We start from the raw sequence: 22,738 nt of genomic DNA, 5'->3' as shown, positions 1-22,738 counted from the left end.
TGCTGGGACGAAGTGAGAGAGTAGCATTGACATATATACACTACCAAATATAAAATAGCTAGTGGGAATCAGCCGCATAGCACAGGGAGACCAGCTCGGTGCTTTTTGACCACCTAGTGGGGTGAGATAGGGAGGGTGGGAGGGAGATGCAAGAGGGAGGGGATATGGGGATATATGTATACATATAGCTGATTCACTTTATTATACAGCAGAAACTAACACACCATTGTAAAGCAATTATACTCCAATAAAGATATTATAATAATAAAAAAAAAAAAGAGTGGGGAAGTTATACCAAAAGCCCCCTCGGAAGATCTTTGCTCATATTTCTTTGGCCAACTGGGTCACATGCCTATCTCTAAACTTTCACTTGCAAGGGTGATGAGATTATCATCATTGATAATTAATCAAATAAGACAGGCAATAATAAAACGAAAGCTGAATTTTAGTGTGTCTCCCAGCCACCTATTCCTGCATACAGACTATTGCAAAGCTTGTTGGCTTAAAAAAATTATCTATCTTTCTCAAGAATCTGTGCTGGGGAGACGGAAGTGATTACCAAGGAAGAAAGGAAGATTATTGGGTTGGTAACTAAAAGTGTCTCTCTGCAACTTATGATGGTTTATCATCTGAAAGTCAAAGATAGTCATATTTAGATTATTCTTGTATTGGTGTTTTCCACAAAATGTGTTCTAAAAATGGTGTATATTGATTTAGCCAATAGTAAATTGGCTGAATTCAGCTGGTAATTTTCTTAGAGGGTGGTAAAATCATTTTTACTCTTTTGCTTTGCTTTTTTTCCAAAATAACTAGCCATATAATGGACTCCACATAGGAGTTTTCCTTTTCAATAATAATGCTTGACTGAACTAAGTCATTTTTGCCCTAAATTCTCTAGTTTGCAGACATCTAAGAATTTAGATCAGGAGGATAGCAAATAATTCCTTTGACTTAGCAAATAATTTGATAACTGAATTGCTCACCATCAGAATATTACTCTTTTGAAAATCAGTAAATCACAGAAGCTTTTGAAGATTAAATTATTAAATAACCATCTCCCGCTTTCATCAGGGCAGGTAGGAAAATTGCAACATACATTCTTTGTTTTGTAGTGTCACTTCCTTATCCTAAATAGGCCTTCTAGTTCTCTTTTTTTATAAACTTATTTATTTATTTTTGACTGCCTTGGGTCTTCGTTGCCGCGCACCGGCTTTCTCTAGTTGCTGCGAGCGGGGGCTACTCTTCGTTGCATTGCGCGGGCTTCTTACTGCAATGGCTTCTCTTGTTGCAGAGCACGGGCTCTAGGCACGCGGGCTTCAGTAGTTGTGGCAGGCAGGCTTCAGTAGTTGTGGCTCATGGGCTCTAGAGCGCAGGCTCAGTAGTTGTGGCGCACGGGCTTAGCTGCTTCGCGGCATGTGAGATCTTCCCGGACCAGGGCTCAAACCCGTGTCCCCTGCATTGGCAGACGGATTCTTAACCACTGCACCACCAGGGAAGCCCCTAGTTCTCTTTTAACTTTTATATACCTGAGGTTAAAAAAAAGTTTAAGTGGTGGCTATAGTTAGATTCGTATCATTTACTAAAATAATACATGGACTTCCTTTTGTGATTATATCTTCCATCTTCTTATAAATGTATAGCTGCCTCTATAACAATACGTAGTCAGATGATGAATGTTCATATATTAATGCTACCTCTCACCCCTTTTTTCCCAAGAAGCTCATGGCACTGCTTGCACAAAATTGGATGTATTTCAACATCACCTCTGTGAATCGTAGACCATTAAAGACAGAATTACAGCCCTCTCATTTGATGAATGAAGAAAGAGTCTAAAGAATTTTCTGGAAGTTTCCAGGCTAGTTAGTGGTAGTGTGAGATCTCATTATCTTCTTTCCTGGTTGACTGCCCTTTACACCACATAATACTATTCATGATTAACCTTTAGTACAGAACTAAGTTTAACCAGGTTATCAAGTCAAATTCCTTATTATGGAGTTGGTGGCACCCACTCAGCCTAGTCCCTGCAGGGTCAGGGTTCCCATTATATCCTCAGGGGCAGAGAGCTTATCGTCTACCTCCAGCCCATCATATCCAGAGACCCCACCTAGCACTACGTACCATCAAGCCCCACTCACCGGTAAGATCTCCTCAAGGTCTCCTCAAATCCCTGTTTTATTACATGTCCCAGCAGCCCAGGCAAAACCAGGGTACAAGAAGCGTACTTGATAAGGTGCTTCTCTCTTCCACGCCTGTTCAGCTAGTGAGGAAAGGGGAAAATGGAAGAATGCAGTTGATGATGCATTGCTCTCCATCTTCTCACCATCGCAGTGAATTTTAAGATTAGAATCTGACAGCTCAATCATATAAGTAGGTTTTTCGTTCTCAAATGTTAGTTGAATTTTCCCCCTTAAATAATTATCTGGATTTAGAAACCCTGGGGCCCGTATTTTTCCAATATGGAATTATTCCATTTGCATCATTTATTTAAGCCCACAACTCATTTGTTCAAATCGTATACTTCTAAACAGGAGAAAGGAAAACGCGCTCTAACCGTCTAATATCTTTAACAATTAAAGCACAACTAGAGAATGAAGCCTTTTCCTCCGCCTCTTCTTCTTTGAGCAGCAATTGCTAAAATCCACAGTAATGAGGTAGACTGTGCTAAGAATTTTCTTCACTTAACATTTCTCATTATTAATAAATTTTACACTGACAACTATAAAGTGAACACTTAGGATTTATGCACCTAACCTCATTACATATGCTACATGTACGCATTTCATTATTTACTTGACAGATTCATTCCTTGATATCATAAATAATTGAACAAGAATCAAATATTAACAATCAGATACATGTTAATTCTCCTCAGATCTGTAGAAACAAACTATATTTTTATTTTCAGTTCAACAAGCACTGATTAAAATGTCTTCATTAGGCAAATTTCATAAGAAAAGTTCTTGATCTACTTTTCGTACTTTCACTGAAAATTAAACCTGGACCAAATTATTCCAGGATTACTTCATGAAAAAAAAGGAATACAACAGTATTTCTAACAAGCCATTGGATCCATAACCTTTCTTGAGCACTGCTGTATCTTGTATACGAAACATTAATCTGTGTGTTTTAAAAGAATTTGAAAAGGAATTTTCAAATATAGCTTTTATTATAAACTAGGAACCAGCACCATATTGGTTCTTAGTAGTATATTACCAGAGCTTCTTGTCTTATGGGATGATGGGTTTAATCACACAATAATTATATAACTTGTTTAAAGAAAAATTTCTAGGCATTCTGGATAATAGTAGAACTAAATTTATTGTGGCTGAACATTTACCCTGAGATCAAAGTATAGCTGTTACTTTTTCTGCTTTAATGAGCTAGGTTTAAATTTTTTAATTCATGTATATCAACATCTTCACTGATCAAACTATTCTCACATTTTATCAGATTTGCTTTGGTAGAGCATACCATACAATTTCATCATTTAAAAAATATTAAAGATTCATAGATAGCCACATTATTCATAATACAAGATTAATGTCAGGCTGACAGGTTTTTGTAAAGATCTGACTCTTTTTTTCGAAGTGCATATACCATATCTGTGTGCAATGTACCTCTGATGTTGCATATTGATTACTCCCTTCTCTTCTCTTCTAATGCTAAAGAGAGAATATTATAGAATGATTGTCAGGGTTAGTGTGTCTCTGACCTACACATGTACTATTAATAATTTATGAGCTGACTTGAAATACAGCACCAAGAAACCAACTGAGGACCACTGCCGCTGCCTGGAATGACATATACTCGGTTTTGACAGCACGTGCACCCGGATTTTGAGGTTCTGTTGTTAAAATACGTAGAGAGACACAAGTGCTCTAAGTGCCAGAGCTAAGTGAATGGAAGGAAGCCATGCTTCTTTGTTAGAAATCTCAAGCAGCTACATTTATCTCTTTTCATCCTATCCTTTACATGTCATGAAATTTCCTTTTTAAATTACTTAATCAGATTTCCAAGTGAACTCATGGTGTCTATAAACATTAGAGAATCTACATTCAAGCAATATGGAGGTGTAGAAAGCAAAAGGTCAGGTCTTCTTACTTCCCACATTCCTTCACACTCAGAGTTTGTCTGGTGTGGATCCTTTCAGACTGTGTTCTATGCTCACACAAAGATCGTGGAGGTAGGGATAGAGTTTCCCCTACCCTCAAAAATGGTATCACACTCTACTTACTGCGCTGCAATTTGCTTTTTTCACTCAACAATATATCAAAGACATTCCCCATATCAGCACATACATTTGTGGTTCAGTTTTTAAACAACAATATAGTGTTCTATTTTATAGAGGTACCATGGCTCATTTATCCATCCCTTTATTAACAGATTGTTAAGCTGTCTCAGATTTTTCACAATTAAAGAACAACGCCACATACACTGAACATACTATGCACTTGCTTAACTATGTCACTAAGACAGCGTCCTGGAAGTGGAATTGCTAGGTCAGTAACTGATTGTTTAAATCCCCTTAACCGGTCAGTTAGGCGAGAATCAATAAATATTACCATTTAGGATTTAAATATTATAACATTTCATTAATAGATGTGCTCATAATATTTAAGTGTATTTTTAAAAAACATACTTTTAAAATTTTAAGAATAGGAAGAAATTTAGGAAAAAGATTATGTAAGGTTTTAGTTACATTAATTTCATATGTGAGTAGCTTTCTGCAAAAGCAGACTAACGCCGAAGTTGTTTCTAACGGTTTAGCAATATGTCATCAAGCCACCTGTCTGTATATACTATTTTTAACATCCATGTCCAAAGCAGCCAGTCTTCATTCTAGCAGTGCTACCCATAACTAAGGATGTTTATAGAGACTGACAACTGTTAAACCACTGAATGTCTTTCAAAATATATTCAAAGAACTTTATGTTTGAAAACATTTCATCTAGGAAATCTAATTAAAAACAAGGTTATATTTATTTGAAACCACAGGTAAGTATAATTTATACAATTTTCTGCTTTTCACCTAAATTGTTTGAAGCCTTCTACAAACTTCAGTGTAATGGTTACCTAGTGTGTCTGTCAAGTTCTATTATGTGAACTAGAATATGCTTTCAGAAAGATGCCTTGCATCCGATGACAGGCACTTCCTATCTGCTAGGATTCATAAAAATTGGAACATTGATCATTCCATGTAGAGATTTTCCTTAGCAAGAAGATAAAGGGAAACCTTATTATGCTAAATGACTTACTAGTCAAAAGTAGCCAGGACACTGAAACCTAGAAACTAGTTAATGGTTTGTAACAAGTCAGAAATATAAAGATGTTCAACCAAGAAAATGACATCAAGCAGCACCGGCTACAAGAGAAAAGAGCAGCCTGTCAGAATCACGCGAGAAGACTGTGGTGACAGGTAGACAATAAGATGGGATGACACCGGTTCCTCTCACCGGGGGTGTTTTCAACAGCTTTCTCTTGGGAGTTTCCATGCACTTCCTTTGTAGGAAACCTTCCCTCTAAAAATGGCAGCAGACCCCTTGGAGGTCTTGTTAAAATTCTTGTTCTGTGTTATGAAGTGTGTTGTTTAAGGCAGATGGCAGTACGCGAACAGTTCATTCTTTGTTGTATAAAGGAAAGTGGGAACAACAGTCACACCAGTAAGGTAGCTCATGGCTGACATATCCCAGTAATACCGCACAGTAGGCATCGTGAAACAGGAAATGAGTCAAAGGGGAAAATCGGTCCACAATCCCACCCAAGATGGCAGACAGCATGAATCCTAACAGAAATAATATGGTACATAATGAATATTTCATATTCAGATTGGTATCCATTATATCTGCAAACAAATTTCATGCACCGGCTGAAACCTCCACATCACCATTAGGATGAACACTCTTTTTAGTTTTAAGAGAAATTTTCTTTCATTCACTCTCCGCTACAAAACTGCAGCTATAACAGTGTACCTCTACCTACCTCATTATGGACTATAAAGGCTATGCCACGAAAGAATTGAAAGAAAGCAAGGAGCCCAACTATTGCCCAATGACTTCTTTAATACCAGTAATTTTAAGGAATCCATCTATTTTATCTAAAATAATGCATCTCTGTTTTTTACTTAACCCTGTTCTAATGTAAAGTTATATCATTTCCTATATGTCTACTTAAAGGGTTATAATACCACTAAACTATTTCCAATAGGGTAATAGCTGTTAAAACAGTCTTCTAAACTATTTCTCTCTTTTTTTATTTTATTCCCAACATATTGTATGACAAAATAAACATTTCATAACCTTTTTCAGCTAAATTTTTTTTCTATTAATGTCATTTCAACCAGTGGGAGATCTATATTTTCCACACTGCAGTTCTACATCTAAAATTATTTCTGATATAGATTAGCTGTCCCTTAGTGAACCATGAAAGACAAAATCTTAGTCTCTTTAAGCCCGTCTTGTTTGACAGCATGCAAGCATTTACATGAAATATAAAGCAAATATTTGTTCTTTTCATACAAGCTGTCAGCACAAACTTGGGTTGTTTAGAAACCTGTTCGGACAAACAGAATTGGCATTTACTACATGACATATGGTGAAAGGTCAACAGTAGGTAAAATTAAAGATTACTGAAAAAGAAATAAAGAGTTGACCTGCATTTGTGGAACCAAAGTTGATCACATTATGCCATAACTTATATAGTAAATTGACAATTAAAACTTCCTTGTTTATTCATTTGATTGTTTAAGAAAATGTGGGGCTTGATTTTAGTTGCTTACTTACCAGATGTTAACTTTTGGTTCACTGCAGGAATAGGTATAAGAAAATTCTTATTACCCTGAAAAGTTCCCAATTAAAGTTGCTTTTCAGCTTTTTTCTCCACGGAACTTTCTAATAGCTAATAGGAATGTATTCTGGAGATTTCTTGATATTACTGCCACCTAATCAGGGCCACTGGGCCACTACCTACAATTGCCCAGCAAATCAGGCTTCTGCTTTAAGGAACTTGTGATTCCTGAGTGTGCAGGAGCAGTGGTTTACCAAAAGATGCAAATTTGCTTTCCTCCGTGCCTCTAGGATTTGCACTATAATGGCTTCCCTGGGGAGTACCTCCATCGTGGAGGCGCATTTCATTTGCTCCTAGACCTGCTCTGTTCTGGAGCCATAAGCATGGAACTTGTCCTGCTTCCTGTGGACAGCGTCCCATCTGCTGAACACACATTTTAATAAGGAAACTCTATTTCCAGGGAAATACCTATTGGTATTAACAAGAAAATAGCATCTCTACAAGATTCTCTGAAAAGAAATTGTGTCAGTGCCACTCATTCTGCTTTCAAAGACAAGTCCCTGTAATTACTTTCTCCCCTTCGTTTCCTTGTCTGGATAAAGAAACAAGATCAAGAGAATCTATCCATTTTCCCCAGATACCTTCCAAAATGTGCATCCACTTTGCAAGCTGGGATCAGAAATTTCATCATCTGTATTTGCATTAGTAATTCACTGCACAAAGAGAACAGGGGGCAGAGGAAGAGAGCAAGCATGCAAGCAAACATCAGACAGACAATTGTATATATGCAAATGCTTGCAAATTTCTGCCAGCATCTCCCTATCTATAACCAAGCAACATGGAAGCCTATTCATCCCTCAGCTTCTTCACTGCCAAATATGGTTGTGGATTTGGAGGAAGATACTCAGGAAACATTGAACTTTCAGCCACTGGGACTAAATCTAACTCAAAACCTATTATATAAAAAGCCAATGCATAAATATAATCAATGATTTTCTAGAAAGACACAAGATATGCAACCTCCTGGCTACAGAGGGCAGAAGAACAAGATGCCCTGCGAGCAGGCAAGGGAAGGGAACGGTTGCAAGCGGCTCTCCAGCCCAACTGACAGAGGACTGAAGGGTTGCCTCCTGGCTTCAGGGCGGTGCATGTGCATAAACAGCCTGGGCAAGAAGCGGCATGGGAAACCAGAAAGAGGCAGGATGCAGAAAATGCCCCAAATTCAGATTCGTAAATACAAAGTGTTCACTTTCAAATGAATATATACATGGTGTTTGAAAATGACAGCAAAAATCATCCTGTATTTTGTTTTGTCTTGAAATCAATTATTCCCAAACAATATTGGTAGTAGAAAATGTCATGACTTTCTTTATTCTTATATATTTATTTTACTCACTGCAAATCAGAAATAATGGTAATAACTCATATATACATGCTTTTCACAGACAGTAATTCCATTCATCCTCAAAATTATGCTTCGAGGTAGGGTCAGTATACCCATTTTACAGGGTAAGGAAACCTGGACGTGGAGGTTGAATCAGCTCCACTGTGAACTGAGAGTGAAAGGGGTGGCCCAAAGAAAACCAAGCGACTTGTGAGAAGAGAAGGGACAGTGGGCAGGTGAAACAATGGATGTTTACTATGTCTACTAGTTGTCCCTCAGCTACCGCCTCTGATTCATTCTGTCTGGCATTATGGTTAGATGTTTTCATGTGTATCTGCCCTAGGATTGAGAGCCCCTGAGAACTATGTATCTGGACTATGTATTTGTTATCACTGTATCTCCTGGAGGACCCAGGACAATCCTCCGAATATAGTATATAGCCCAGTAAATAGTTCTAGACATTATTGTTTCATTAAACTAGTTTAAACCAGTTCATCTTTTGCTCATTTTAAGCTCTGTGGTGCCTTGTTCTTTTTACTACATGGATATACATAAAATCTCACACACACATACACCTTTTAACACCATCAGAGACAGGATTTCAACAGCAGAAGCAAATATCCTATGTTCATAATTTACACATATATTGACTGTCCTGTAAAATCATTCCCTCAGCTAACTTTACACAGGTGAGAAAAAGCAAGCTTCTGCGGTGTCTTTCTAAATCATTTCATTTTGCTGTTCTGTTTTTGTTCAGCAAATGCTGTATTTGCTGAAAATTCAAGTGTCTACAACTCTGTGTCCTTTCACAAGGTGTTAGTATGCAGTTGTCATCATTTGGATTTTACTGTGGTGTAGAAATGTCCTTACTCTTTCCTTGAGTCATTTAATTTCCATCTCTGGCCTTTCTCAAGGACTCCCCTCAAAGACTATAATCTCAAGTACGGCCTTCTTTCCTTCTTCCTGGGTTTGCAGCTGCCCAGCTAGAGACTCTGCCCAGCCTTGCTTGTAGCTAGACGTGGCCATGTGACTGAGTTCCTACCACGTGATGTAGCGATGTGTACAACTTCCAGATCATCTGCTTAAAGATGTCTGGGATTTGATTTCAAATAATCCAGCAAAGGAGGACATATCTGGGGGATATAATGGTACAAGTCCGACCATGTGAAGATAACTTGAAGCTGAGTGATGGGCACATGGGGATGTATTATACTACATTATCCCTACCTTTATATGGATATGTTTGGAATTTTCTATAGAAAAATAAATTCAAAGGTGCTTGCGCCAGATGTGTTGTCCCCTTTCCTTCTTACTGGCTGGAAATAGAAATGACTGGAGTGACCTTGGAAAGCACCTGTGGAGGATGGCAGAGCCACTCCACCAGACTGGGTCCCTGACTGACTTCCTGGAGCAGGGCTTACCCACCTGCCTTGGAGACTTACTGAAAGAGAAATTGATTTCTCGCTCATTTGAGCCATTGCATTGTGGGGTCTCTTTGTTACAGCTACAGAGTTCTCTACATAATCCAGCTCCCTATTTACTTACATTCTGTTTCAAAAGTCTCCTTTACTCTAACAGAAAGTAGAATCTCACCTGCCTTCCCCATTCCTTTACTTTTCTCTGGCTCTCTTATAGGTTGGCAGAGTGTTAGAACTCAATCAACCTTTACTATGGTTACATTTTTTGTTCCTCTGGAGATCAGGCAGAACCACAAGCCACACAAACACCTAGATTGCACTAAGACCAACTTAAATTAAATTGCTCACAATCCAACTCACTGTCAAAACCCTTACAAAAGTGTCACTTTTGAGTTTGAAAGTCTACTATTTAATATAGCTATTGACAAAACTTTATTCAAAAAAAGAACCCTACGTTATTACAGCAAAACTTAGTATGAAATAGTAACGTTGAAAACATTTCAACTAGACAATAAAAGGTTAAGAAAAAATTTAATTTTCTCCACACAAAATATGGTTGTATTCTAAACCACCATTTAGGCTGCATCTGACCCATCAGTGTTTTGTCTCTCCCTCTCCAGGGCTGGCACAGCCCAGCACAGGGCTTTTAGGACTTCTAAATTTCAGTGTGTGTACAGGGAAGATGCTCTCCAGTCCAGAAGAGTTTCTGCCCTTCCCTGTGGCCTCACAGCAGCCTCTTCCACACTGACCCTGACCACAGATTGGGCTTAACATGTAGCATGAGGCGTGTGGGTTAAAATAATCTTCTAAAAGGAGTCGTTAATCCTTGTAATAAATTGCCTAAGAAGGTCACAGACTCTTTCTCCAATAGTCCTTAGAAATAAGGTAGATTTTCACACAATGGCTTTTAGGGGAGGTCCTGTAAAGGTCAGAGGGTGAACTTGGTAGGTAAACCAACAAAGAGGAAAGCAAAAATGAGATGCAAACTAATGTCTGTTATTCACTAAAACTAAACAAAATGAGGAGTTTCGGGAAGTTCTCTTTGCAGGGTTAGACTGCAGGTTTCACTTTGCCCACTTTCGCTCACAGGGAAAAAAAATAATCAGCTGTGAGTATAGCTGACCTGTTCCCACCCTCTGCCCCCCAGCACACTCCACACTCCACTCCCAGCCCTCCTGCCCCCACCCTTCAGGAGAATTCTGTCTTTGCCAGACTAGTTCCTGACCTATGGCTGCACAGGTTGGAATTAGTGTGGGCAGAAATCGAGAGGATTGGCTTTACACCAAGAGCTACTGGGAGAAGTGCAAAGAAGGTTAGAGAAAAGGAGGAGAAAGACAAGAGCCAGTGCGGGCTGGGATCTGGAAGTTTGGAAAGAGGCTACAGTTGTCAGGAGTTTGAAAAAAGCTGACAAGGAATGTGAGGTGTAAATAGATAGATAGACCTATATCTATCTAGAGATAGAGAGGGAAGAGGCACTGGGGCTTTTAAGAAAGTTTTGGATGTTAATATTAGAATCCTTCAGTGTTTTTTAAGGAGAACTTAGTAAAGCTTTAAATTATTTTTCAATTGCTTTTTGAAAGCCAGACTGGGTTTCAGCTTTATGGGGTTATATGACATAGCAGCATACATTTGGAGAACATGCTAGTCTGTCCATATAGCCAAGTATTTCAACTTAATCATCAACCATTTTTTGAATGTCAATCTAGTATGTACACACTGCGCTAGGAACAATGCCTTAGAAACGAGGCGACCAAATGAAATATTTCACCAAAGTATTTCATCAAATGGTCTCTTTGATCAAAGAAAAGAGGAATCTTGAGCAAAGCATTGATTGACTGCCACGTAGACCTCACAAATGGACAACTACATCACCATTTCAAGGTCTACTGCTGGAGAGAAACGGGAAATGAGGCACTGTAACAGAGGGTTCTCCTACACCCTCAGGACGACCAACATTTTCAAGTTCAAGGAGGCAGACATCTCTGAATTACCTACGACCATTCCTGAAGTTCTTCTTCTACTACTTTTGCTGGTTCTGCCACAGGAAAGGGGCTTTAAGAAGGGTCCTACGTAGAGGAGACCTTCAAGATGGCGGAGGAGTAAGACATGGAGATCACCTTCCTCCTGACAAATACATCAGAAATAAATGTGGAACAACTCCTACAGAACACCTACTGAACGCTGGCAGAAGACCTCAGACTTCCCAAAAGGCAAGAAACTCCCCACATACCTGCATAGGGCAAAAGAAAAAAGAAAAAACAGAGACAAAAGAATAGGGACGGGACCTGCACCAGTGGGAGGGAGCTGTGAAGGAGGAAAAGTTCCCACACACTAGGAAGCCCCTTCGCGGGCAGAGACTGCGGGGGGCGGAGGGGGGAGGCTTCGGAGCCGCGGAGGAGAGCACAGCCACAGGGGTGCGGGGGGCAAAGCAGAGAGATTCCCGCACAGAGGATCGGTGCTGACCGGCACTCACAAACACGAGAGGCTTGTCTGCTCACCCGCCGGGGCGGGCGGGCCTGCGAGCTGAGGCTCGGGCTTCAGAGGTCAGATCCCAGGGAGAGGACTGGGGTTGGCTGCATGAACACAGCCTGAAGGGGCTAGTGCGCCACAGCTAGCTGGGAGGGAGTCCGGGAAAAAGTCTGGAACTGCCTAAGAGGCAAGAGACCATTGTTTTGGGGTGCGCGAGGAGAGGGGATTCAGAGCACTGCCTAAACAAGCTCCAGAGACGGGCGTGAGCCGTGGCTATCAGCACGGACCCCAGAGACGGGCATGAGATGCTAAGACTGCTGCTACCGCCACCAAGAAGTCTGGGTACGAGCACAGGTCACCATCCACACCTACCGTCCTGAGAGCCTGTGCAGCCCGCCACTGCCAGGGTCCCGTGGTCCAGGGACAACTTCCCTGGAAGAACACACGGCACGCCTCAGGCTGGTGCAACGTCACGGCGGCCTCTGCCGCCGCAGGCTCGCCCTGCATTCCGTACCCTGCCCTCCACCCAGCCTGAGTGAGCCAGAGCCCCCTAATAAACCGCTCCTTTAACCCCGTGCTGTCTGAGCGAAGAACAGACACACCTAGGTGACCTACACGCAGAGGCGGGGCCAAATGCAAAGATGAACCCCGGGAGCTGTGCGAACAAAGAAGAGAAAGGGAAATCTCTCCCAGCAGCCTCAGGAGCAGCGGATTAAATCTCCACAATCAACTTGATGTACCCTGCATCTCTGGAATACCTGAATAGACAACGAATCATCCCAAAATTGAGGTGGTGGACTTCGGGAACAATTGTAGACTTGGGGTTTGCTTTCTGCATCTAATTTGTTTCTGGTCTTATGTTTATCTTAGTTTAGTATGTAGAGTTTATCATTAGATTTGTTTATTGATTTGGTTGCTCTCTTCCTTTTTTATTTTTATATATATAGATGTATATATATTTTTCCTTTTTCTCTTTTTGTGAGTGTGTATGTGTATGCTTCTTTGTGTGATTTTGTCTGTATGGCTTTGCTTTTACCATTTGTTCTAGGGTTCTGTCTGTCCTTTTTTTTTTTTTAGTATAGTTTTTAGCACTTGTTATCATTGGTGCATTTGTTTTTCAGTTTGGTTGATATTTCTTTCTTTTTTCTTTTAGTATAGGTTTTAGCACTTGTTATCATTGGTGGATTTGTTTTTTGGTTTGGTTGCTCTCTATTTTTTTTAATTTTTTTATTTTTTATTTTAATAACTTAATTTTATTTCCTTCCTTCCTTTCTTTATTGCTTTTTTTCTCACTTTTCTTCTGAGATGGGTGGCTGACAGGGTCTTTGTGCTCCGACCAGGTGTCAGGCCTGCACCTCTGAGGTGGGAGACCCGAGTTCAGGACATTGGGCCACCAGAGACCTCATGGCTCCATGTAATATCAAATGGTAAAAATCTCCCAGAGATCTCCATCTCAATGCTAAGACCCAGCTCCACTCAGCGACCAGCAAACTATAGTGCTGGACACCCTATGCCAAACAACTAGCAAAACAAACCCACCCATTAGCAGAGAGGCTGCCTAAAATCATAAGCTCACAGACACCCCAAAACACACCACCGGACACAGTCCTGCCCACCAGAAAGACAAGATCCAGTCTCATCCACCAGAACACAGGCACCAGTCCCCTCCACCAGGAAGCCTACACAGTCCACTGAAACAACCTTAGCCACTGGGGGCAGACACCAAAAACAATGGGACCTGCAGCCTGTGAAAAGGAGACCTCAAACACAGTAAGATAAGCAAAATGAGAAGACAGAAAAACACACAGCAGATGAAGGAGCAAGGTAAAAACCCACCAGACCTAACAAATGAAGAGGAAATAGGCAATCTACCTGAAAAAGAATTCAGAGTAATGATAGTAAAGGTGATCCAAAATCTTGGAAACAGAATGGAGAAAATACAAGAAACGTTTAACAAGGACCTAGAAGAACTAAAGAGCAAACAAATGATGAACAACCCAATAAATGAAATTAAAAATTCTCTAGAAAGAATCAATAGCAGAATAACTAAGGCAGAAAAATAAGTGACCTGGAAGATAAAATAGTGGAAATAACTACCACAGAGCAGAATAAAGAAAAAAGAATGAAAAGAACTGAGGGCAGTCTCAGAGACCTCTGGGACAACAATAAGCGCACCAACATTCGAATTATAGGGGTCCCAGAAGAAGAAGAGAAAAAAAAAAGGACTGAGAAACTATTTGAAGAGATTATAGTTGAACACTTCCCTAATATGGGAAAGGAAATAGTCAATCAAGTCCACGAAGCACAGAGAGTCCCATATAGGATAAATCCAAGGAGAAACACACCAAGACACATATTAATCAAACTACCAAAAATTAAAAACAAAGAAAAAATATTAAAAGCAGCAAGGGAAAAACAACAAATAACATGTAAGGGAATCCCCATAAGGTTAACAGCTGATCTTTCAGTAGAAACTCTGAAAGCCAGAAGGGAGTGGCAGGACATATTTAAAGTGATGAAAGGGAAAAACCTACAACCAAGATTACTCTACCCAGCAAAGATCTCATTCAGATTCCACGGAGAAACTAAAACCTTTACAGACAAGCAAAAGATAAGAGAGTTCAGCACCACCAAACCAGCTTTACAACAATGCTAAAGGAACTTCTTTAGGCAGGAAACACAAGAGAAGGAAAAGACCTACAATAACAAACCCAAAACAATTAAGAAAATGGTAATAGGAACATACATATCAATTATGACCTTAAATGTAAATGGATTAAATACTCCAACCAAAAGACATCGACTGGCTGAATGGATGCAAAAACAAGATCTGTATATATGTTGTCTACAAGAGACCCACTTCAGACATAGGGACACATACAGACTGAAAGTGAGGGGATGGAAAAAGATACTCCATGCAAATGGAAATCAAAAGAAAGCTGGAATAGCAATTCTCATATCAGACAAAATAGACTTTAAAATAAAGACTATTACCAGAGACAAAGAAGGACACTACATAATGATCAAGGGATCAATCCAAGAAGAAGACATAACAATTGTAAATATTTATGAACCCACTGAAGGAGCACCTCAATACAAGGCAAATGCTAACAATCATAAAAGGGGAAATTGACAGTAACACAATCATAGTAAAGGACTTTAACACCCCACTTTCACCAATGGACAGATCATCCAAAATGAAAATAAATAAGGAAACACAAGCTTTAAATGATACATTAAGCAGGATGGACTTAAATGATATTTATAGCACATTCCAGCCAAACAGAACAGAATACACTTTCTTCTCAAGTGCTCATGGAAAATTCTCCAGGATAGACCACATCTTGGGTCACAAATCAAGGCTTGGTAAATTTAAGAAAATTGAAATCGTATCAAGTATCTTTTCTGACCACAATGCTATGAGACTAAATATCAATTACAGGAAAAGATCTGTAAAAACTACATATACATGGAGGCTAAACAATACACTACTAAATAACCAAGAGATCACTGAAGAAATCAAAAGAGGAAATCAAACAATACGTAGAAACAAACGACAATGAAAACACAACGACCAAAAACCTATGGGATGCAGCAAGAGCAGTTCTAAGAGGGAAGTTTATAGCCATACAATCCTACCTCAAGAAACAAGAAACATCTCAAATAAACAACCTAAACTTACACCTAAAGCAGAGAAAGAAGAATTTAATAAAACCCCAAAGTTAGCACAAGGAAAGGAATCATAAAGATTACATCAGATATAAATGAAAGAGAAATGAAGGAAACAATAGCAAAGATCAATAAAACTAAAAGCTAGTTCTTTGAGAAGATAAACAAAATTGATAAACCATTAGCCAGACTCATCAAGAAAAAAAGGGAGAAGACTCAAATCAATAGAATTAAAATGAAAAAGGAGAAGTAACAACTGACACTGCAGAAATACAAAGGATCATGAGAGATTACCACAAGCAACTATATGCCAATAAAATGGACAACCTGGAAGAAATGGACAAATTCTTACAAAAGCACCACCTTCCGAGACGGAACCAGGAAGAAATAGAAAATATAAACAGACCAATCACAAGCACTGAAATTGAAACTGTGACTAAAAATCTTCCAACAAACAAAAGCCCAGGACCAGATGGCTTCACAGGCGAATTCTATCAAACATTTAGAGAAGAGCTAACACCCGTCCTTCTCAAACTCTTCCAAAATATAGCAGAGGGAGGAACACTGCCCAACTCATTCTATGAGGCCACCATCACCCTGATACCAAACCAGACAAAGATGTCACAAAGAAAGAAAACTACAGGCCAATATCACTGATGAACATAGATGCAAAAATCCTCAACAAAATACTAGCAAACAGAATCCAACAGCACATTAAACAGATCATACACCATGATCAAGTGGGGTTTACTCCAGGAATGCAAGGATTCTTCAATATACGCAAATCAATCAACATGATACACCATATTAACAAATTGAAGGAGAAAAACCATACGATCATCTCAATAGCCGCAGAGAAAGCTTTCGACAAAATTCAACACCCATTTATGATGAAAACCTTCCAGAAAGTAGGCATGGAGGGAACTTACCTCAACATAATAAAGGCCATATATGACAAACCCACAGCCAACATTGTTCTCAATGGTGAAAAACTGAAACCATTTCCTCTAAGGTCAGGAACAAGACAAGGCTGTCCACTCTCACCTCTATTATTCAACATAGTTTTGGAAGTTTTAGCCACAGCAATCAGAGAAGAAAAAGGAATCCAAATCAGAAAAGAGAAAGTAAAACTGTCACTGTTTGCAGATGACATGATACCATATATAGAGAATCCTAAAGATGCTACCAGAAAACTACTAGAGCTAATCAATGAATCTGATAGAGTAGCAGGATACAAAATTAATGCACAGAAATCTCTTGCATTCCTATACACTAATGATGAAAACTCTGCAAGAGAAATTAAGGAAACACTCCCATTTACCACTGCAACAAAAAAGAATAAAATACCTAGGAATAAACCTACCTTAGGAGACAAAAGACCTGTATGCAGAAAACTATAAAACACTGATGAAAGAAATTAAAGACAATACTAACAGATGGAGAGATATACCATGTTCTTGGATTGGAAGAATCAACATTGTGAAAATGACTCTACTACCCAAAGCAATCTACAGATTCAGTGCAATCCCTATCAAACTACCGATGGCATTTTTCACAGATCTAGAAAAAATTTTCAATTTGTATGGAAACACAAAAGACCCCGAATAGCCAAAGCAATATTGAGAAAGAAAAACGGAGCTGGAGGAATCAGGCTCCGGACTTCAGACTATACTACAAAGCTACAGTAATCAAGACACTATGGTACTGGCACAAAAACAGAAATACAGATCAATGGAACAGGATAGAAAGCCCAGAGATAAACCCACGCACATACAGTCATCTTATTTTTGATAAAGGAAGCAAGAATATATGGTGGAGAAAAGACAGCCTCTTCAACAAGTGGTGCTGGGCAAACTGGACAGCTACATGTAAAAGAATGAAATTAGAACACTCCCTAACGCCATACACAAAAATAAGCTCAAAATGGATTAAACATCTAAATGTAAGGCCAGACACTATAAAACTCTTAGAGGAAAACACAGGCAGCACACTCTATGACATAAATCACAGCAAGATCCTTTTTACCCACCTGCTAAAGAAATGGAAATAAAAACAAAAATAAACAAATGGGACCTAATGAAACTTCAAAGCCTTTGCGCAGCAAAGGAAAACATAAACAAGATGAAAAGACAACCCTCAGAATGGGAGAAAATATTTGCAAATGAAGCAACTGACAAAGGATTAATCTCTAAAATTTACAAGCAGCTCATGAAGCTCAATATCAAAAAAAACCAAACAACCCAATCCAAAAATGGGCAGAAGACCTAAATACACATTTCTCCAATGAAGATATACAGATTGCCAACAAACACATGAAAGGATGCTCAACATCACTAATCATTAGAGAAATGCAAATCAAAACTACAATGAGGTATCACCTCACACCAGTCAGAATGGCCATCATCAAAAAATCTAGAAACAATAAATGCTGGAGAGGGTGTGGAGAAAAGGGAACCCTCTTGCACTGTTGGTGGGAATGTAAACTGATACAGCCACTATGGAGAATAGTATGGAGGTTCCTTAAAAAACTAGAAACAGAACTACCATATGACCCAGCAATCCCACTATTGGGCATATACCCTGAGAAAACCATAATTCAAAAAGAGTCATGTACCACAATGTTCATTACAGCTCTATTTACAATAGCCAGGACATGGAAGCAACCTAAGTGTCCGTCATCGGATGAATGGATAAAGAAGATGTGGCACATATATACAATGGAATATTGCTCAGCCAGAAAAAGAAACAGAATTGAGTTACTGTAGTGAGGTGGATGGTGGACCTAGAAACTGTCATACAGAGTGAAGTAAGTCATAAAGAGAAAAACAAATACTGTATGCAAAAAAAAATGATTCTGAAGAACCTAGGGGCAGGACAGGTATAAAGACGCAGAAGCAGAGAATGGACCTGAGGACATGGGGAGGGGGAAGGGTAAGCTGGGACGAAGTAAGAGAGTGGCATGGACATATATACACTACCTAATGTAAAATAGACAGCTAGTGGGAAGCAGCTGCATGGCACAGGGAGATCAGCTCCGTCCTTTGTAACCACTTGGAAGGGTGGGATAGGGAGGATGGGAGGGAGACACAAGAGGGAGGAGCTATGGGGATATATGTATATGTATAGCTGATTCACTTTGTTATAAAGCAGAAACTAACACACCATTGTAAAGGCATTATACTCCAATAAAGGTGTAACAAACAAATAAATAAATAAAATTAATTAAAAAAAAAAAAGGGGGCCTACGTAGGACAGTAATTCATCCCTGACTCTGGAACGTGCTCCTTATTAAACTGTGGCTGGCGCTGGGAGGGCGGGGCGGGTCAGAGATAAAATGCAGTCCTCGCCCTCCGGGGACTACTGCCTGAAGAGAAGATGGGTGGACAACGATGCAGCACAGGGGGATGGGTGCTTCCAGAAAGGCATGTGCGAATATGAGGCAGGTCCTGCCCAGAAAACACTGCAAGTGTCCCTGCCCTGTAGAGGGTGTTGTCAGAGTGGACATCTGCACCGGGAGGCATTTCATCAGAGTCCTGAAAAGGAGAAATTAGCCAAGCAAGAAGGCATAGGAGAGGAAATGAAAAGACCCTTCCAAGTACCGGGAACACGCAGTGATTTCATCAGCACCTCACACCTGCCCTCAGGTTGTATTATTATCTTCATGTGGTAAATGAAGAAACAAACTCCAAAAGTTAAGGGACCTGCCCCAAGTCACTCATCTTTAGGCAGTGAGCCTAAGATTTAAACTTAGCACCATACTCCCTGACTCTTTACAGAACCTAGTCTAAGAAGGGGATTCCTTCTCATTTGGTGATGTCCACACATCCCTCACACCTTGGCCTCAGGAACACTTAGGATGAACACAAGTGTCCCTTAACCATTCTGGGAAGGAATCCAAAGTATTATAGATTCAAAAGATCATAAAATTTGTATTGTCTTCTTGGATACGGTTTTAAAAAACAGTATCTCACACACACACACACACACACTCTCTCTCTCTCTCTCTCTCTCTCTCTCTCTCACTCACTGTATATCAACATATGAAAGGCACTGAGAAGTCCTGCAGAAATAATGTAATAGACCATGAGAACCTCCGCCCTCTCTTTCTTCCTTCCTTCCTTCTTCCTTTCTTCCTTTCTTTCTTTCTTTCTTTTTCTTTCTTTCTTTCTTTTCTTTCTTTCCTTTCTTTCTTTCTATAACCCTTATTAATACCTTTAAAGACATTCTGTATTGTCTTCTTATTGTAGTGATGAGGAAACTGCAGTCTACAGAGGGTGGGAGCTGCCTTTGGGTATATGTTAGTGACATAGCCAGAACCCTGTTCACTAGACTTCCTTCCTGTCAACACCCTCTAGGCTAAATCACACTTCAAAGTGTCCATTCCATACCTCCAATATATAAACAGTACATACAGCACATAAGCTGATAACCTTGTAATTGTCAACTTACAAATTACCCTTTTAAAAAAATACAAAGAAATCCCTAGGTGAGAGCTGAGATAGTGTATACAAATTTGAAGTGTGTTTATATACACTATTAATCGCCCTTGTCAAGGTTTATACTAGTTATCCAAGTCTTGCTGATATCAATTGTTTATCTTCACAGATTTCCCACTGAAATAATAATACCAATAACAACTACTAGCTCTTTTTTTGCTCTCAACGTGAAGGAAAACATTAATATACTGATGCAAATTTCCAGTGTTTATGCATGCGCTTAAATGGAACCAAAGCTGAAGAAATCACACCTTAACAAGATAATCACAAAACAAACCTTTGTACCAAGCACTTCATTGCTAGATCATATTCCATTATCACTAAAAAAAAAATTCTTTACTTTGGAATTTGGTTGGAATCAAGACAGCAAAAAAAGTGGGAGAGGAGATTGGAAATCCTTTCGTTTTTGCAAAGATTCACATTGTAACAATATTTCTTATATTAAAATTAAAGTTGTTTGGAAAATTTTTAAAGTAATATACAAATTTAAAAACACATTTCAAGAGCAGTCAGTATCCAACTTTGAATAGTATTTATGAATATTCTAGTATGAATAACATACTAGAAAAAGTCAACTGGGCTTTATGTCTAAAAGTTAAATATGCAGTGCTTGTATTCTGCATTAGCAGAAGGAGGCAAATGATACCCTGAAAATGTTTTAAACGTGCAACTTTGCTTATCTTCCTGTATTAATGATCCTTATGGCAGTTGTTATATTAACCTTATCATGTTGCACAGTAATTGGGGAAACCTATTGTGAAAGAAAGGAAAAGAAAAAGCATTTAGTTTAATCTTCGAACTTTTTTCCAACCTAGCATTTTTCTGATTATCAAAGAGGGTGAAAATGAAAGTTAGATTTTTAATGGATTTTCTTAAAATCTCAAAGAAGAAACTAGAGAGTTCCAAATGGGTGATTCATTAAACATCGTATTCTGTGAAAAGGACACAAATTAGATTATCGACGAACTGCTCATTATGTGAATTCTGGGTTTCATGAGGTCCACGAAGGAGCTCTGACTAGGAGACAGTCAGTGGCTCCTGAGAAAGCCAGTTTCTCCTTCAGGGCTCTGAATCACTCATTTGTGGATATGATATTCAGAAAATGCCATTTGCCCCTCATAAGACTTCTATGTCCTTCTGCATCCATTTCTGTGTGCACACAGAGGAAATTCAAAGGCTCCATCTTTTAATCCCTTCTAATTTTGACAACTATACTAAACCTGACCCTGAGACCCTTCTACCTTCACCTGCTCTCAAGGTGCTTGAGAAACCAGCTAACTTAATGATTGAAATTAATGTTTTCATTCAGCTGCAGATGCTTGTGCTCAGTACACATGCCAGCAGTGTGAGCACCAGCCCCTTCCGCTCCTTCAGCCAGGTAATATGCTTTTGCCTTTTTTTTTTTCTTACTTTTTTTTTTTTCCCCATTATCCTTTTAATACAGAGCAGGGCTACTGATTACAAAGAGGCAGTTTGACTCCAGCAATAGGTCTTCTTCACTAATCCTCACTGTCATGGAAATTCCAGCTGCTACAAGAATAAGAGGCTCAATCCATATTTGCCAGCTCTAATATGAAATCTGTCAGAACCCAAATTAATGAGTTCCAAATTCCTTACATCACGATAACAGGTTAAGACTGGTCAATTAATTACATAAATCCTTCCCGATTCATTGTGCATTTGCAGCCCAGATTGTGTCTTACATTACTCCATGACACAAGGCCTTTTGGCTCCTGTTGTTCTGCAGAAAGGCCCCATTTAAGTGGAGGCTGCCTGCCACAGCAAAATGTTAAATGTCACACGTTAAATTTGCACTTTTCTGTAATTGCTTTTGTTAAAAAAAAAAAAATTAAACTACAGCACAGGGCTCCCAGTACACCACTATGCAGAGGGCTGGGATTGTACTGAATGGATCCCAGGGCAGGCAAGCTATCTTTTACAGTTTACACAGGTCTGAGAGTTTACAGTCTCCTTTGTACCTGGTGCCCAGTAGGCAGCGGAGCCCAGAACGTGCACGTTTGTGCAAATAAACCAAAGCTTCCCTAAGATCTGCGGCAACAAAAGCATATATTCAGAAGATTCTTTTCCTTATGAAAGGATTACAATAGGATTCTTTAGCCAGTTTCCCTTTTGTTTACCAGTAAAAGTATTAGATATATAAAACACTGTTGATCTACTCACCTTTTCAGGACCATATATTGTACAAATATATACTTGTGCAGGTCTTTGTGTAGGCTTTGCTATTTGTATTTGTAACTGGCACACACCTACAGAGGGAGAATAATTGAGGATTAAGATCTCAAAGGACTTCAAAAATTATCCGGGCCTTATCCTTCTTAAAACATCAAAATGCACCTGGAATCACAACTAGTTAGATTTAGACCTAGAACTATAGGCGTCCAGTGCCATCTCTCTTCACCACACTACATTTCCTGATGGAGTGGACTTTTTAAGTACCTAGGTACTCTGTATCCAATGGAACCTGTTCCGGTTGTGTTTCCTGCATCATCCTTTTGAGG

Source organism: Pseudorca crassidens, chromosome 8 (genome assembly GCF_039906515.1).
Source record: "Pseudorca crassidens isolate mPseCra1 chromosome 8, mPseCra1.hap1, whole genome shotgun sequence".
In the NCBI taxonomy this organism is placed as follows: domain Eukaryota; kingdom Metazoa; phylum Chordata; class Mammalia; order Artiodactyla; family Delphinidae; genus Pseudorca; species Pseudorca crassidens.
The sequence above is the reverse complement of the archived record's forward strand: the minus strand, read 5'-3'. Positions refer to the sequence as shown.